The following is a 2,500-nucleotide window of genomic DNA, read 5'->3' as shown; positions in this document are numbered from 1 at the left end:
CTTCTTTTGTCTTGAGCTGCAGCCTGTTTCATTAGCACCCACAGCCAAGTCCCCCCCCCTCCTCCCTGGCTCCCCAGCCCAGACGGAGAGGCCGGTTCCTGTCCTAATGGCAGCTCTGTATTCATTATCACCTCCACATACGCCTCCGCCCCCCCACTCTGCCCGGGATGGGTGGCTGCTGTAATTGATAATTAAAGAGCAATAACACAGCGGTCAATGCAATCTCACCACAGGAGCTCAGGAGACCCCCACTGCACACACGCACACACACACACACGCACGCACGCACGCACGCACGCACGCACGCACGCACGACCGCACGCACGCACGCCACACACACAACACACCACACACACAGATCAGGCCAGAATGGCTGCAGCTATCATTCATAAATGTATCCTCCACCGTAGGAAAAGTTCTGATGCTAACATGACGAGGCCCCGTTAGCTGCCCCTCGTATCCATAGATACACACAGAGGAGGAGCGCGCAGCCTCCACACAGCGAAACAAAGAACCACACACACACGCGCTCATCTGGCTGATCAATACACACATGCAACCGAGGACAAAGCGTCATTGATTGTGAAGGCTGAAGGTCGCCTTTGATCGGGCGCGAGCGCATGTTCAGAGCTTATTAACACGTCGTTACACAGCAGATTTCAGGAACCTCCAGCAGTCGCACAACATGGATTCATTACGCAACGGCAAGACAAGGAAGTGGGATTTGTGCCAGAGCTAATAAAAGAAACCTTTGATATGTTCACAGACACACACACACACACACACACACACACACACACACACACACACACACACAGTGATGTGGGTTCCTTCGGCCTGCTGCTGCCGTACGTTGCCCTGTGTAATTAGCAGGTAATTACAGCAGTAATAATCACGCATGTGCTGCTCTGTAACGCGGCCCCATGAGTTCCACCTTAGGTGTGACCCCCCCTGTCTGTCGGGGGGGTCAGTTTGTTCAGAATCAGCAGCAGGTTGGTATCATTTAAATTCATCCCACTTTCAGAGGAAACAGACAATGAAGCCACAACGATGAACTTGAATCCTCTTCTCACAATCGTTTCATAATCAGCTGATATAAATGAGCAGGAGAGGAAATGACTGATTGTGTCTGAGAAAATGCACATGGATGTGGGAGTTGTTGTGTGGGCTCAGCATATGCTGCGAATGGGGAGGTGTGTGTGTGTGTGTGTGGGGGGGGGGGGGGGGGGGGGGAGTAAGAATGGGGAGACATTTGAGAGACGGACAATTCTGAGACCAGACTGAGGGCAGGAGAGCTGTCAGAACACTTCCTGTCACACAGGGCAGATGAGACCTGACAGCAGCACCACAGCAGCACCACAGCAGCACCACAGCTGGGCACAGCAGCACCACAGCAGCACCACAGCAGCACCACAGCAGCACAACAGCAGGGCCACAGCAGCACAACAGCAGGGCCACAGCAGCACCACAGCAGCACCACAGCAGCACCACAGCAGCACCACAGCAGCACCACAGCAGGGCCACAGCAGCACCACAGCAGGGCCACAGCAGCACCACAGCAGGGCCACAGCAGCACCACAGCAGCACCACAGCAGCACCACAGCAGCACAGAGGGACGGAGGCTGCTGCGCTCCGACGGCAACACAAACATGAAATGAGAACAAAGGTCGCTTTTTATTCTGTGAATAATTTAAAACAACAAGCAACAAGGTTCCTGTTCCTGTTTCTGAGGGTCCTCCTCCGCACGGCTCCCCTCCCTGCAGCTCCGCTCACACACACACACACGCACGCACGCACGCACACAAACAAACACACACACACACACACACACACACACACACGACGGCATCGATGTAGCTTTTAAACACACGAATCCAAAATGGATCATTTTTGACAACGTGGTAAAGACACAACACAATTTGTGACAACAAAAGGGAGCGACTCCCAAACACACACGACACACGATTATGCATATTTCTATCCATGAGACAGACCACACACACACACACACAACACACACCACACACACACACACACACACACCACACACACACACACACACCTCAGAGCTCAGCTGTGTAGAATGAGGCCACTTTGAAGTCAAACGTCTTCCCTCCATCTCACCACTATTTACTCCCTGTGGGGTTTCTAGTGTGGCAAACAAGCAACACACGCTCTCCCCTCCACACACACACACACACACACACACACACACACACACAACACACACACACACAACACACACACAACACACACATCGCGCGCACACACACTCACTTGTGTTTCTTACACATATATTTTGCCTCCGTCTGAATCCAAACGCTGGTCTCAGCGTGTGTGAGTGGAGTGATTTCCCTCCATGTGTGCGTCTGATAAGATGTCAGGTGTTATTAAGGGTAACAGGTTAACAGGTTAACAGGGTAACAGGTTAACAGGTTAACAGGGTAACAGGGTAACAAAGCCAGGGTAACAGGGTAACAGGGTAACAGGGGGTGGTACA

This window comes from Takifugu flavidus, chromosome 6, assembly GCF_003711565.1.
Source record: "Takifugu flavidus isolate HTHZ2018 chromosome 6, ASM371156v2, whole genome shotgun sequence".
Lineage (NCBI taxonomy): Eukaryota > Metazoa > Chordata > Actinopteri > Tetraodontiformes > Tetraodontidae > Takifugu > Takifugu flavidus.
Note: the sequence above shows the minus strand (reverse complement) of the source record.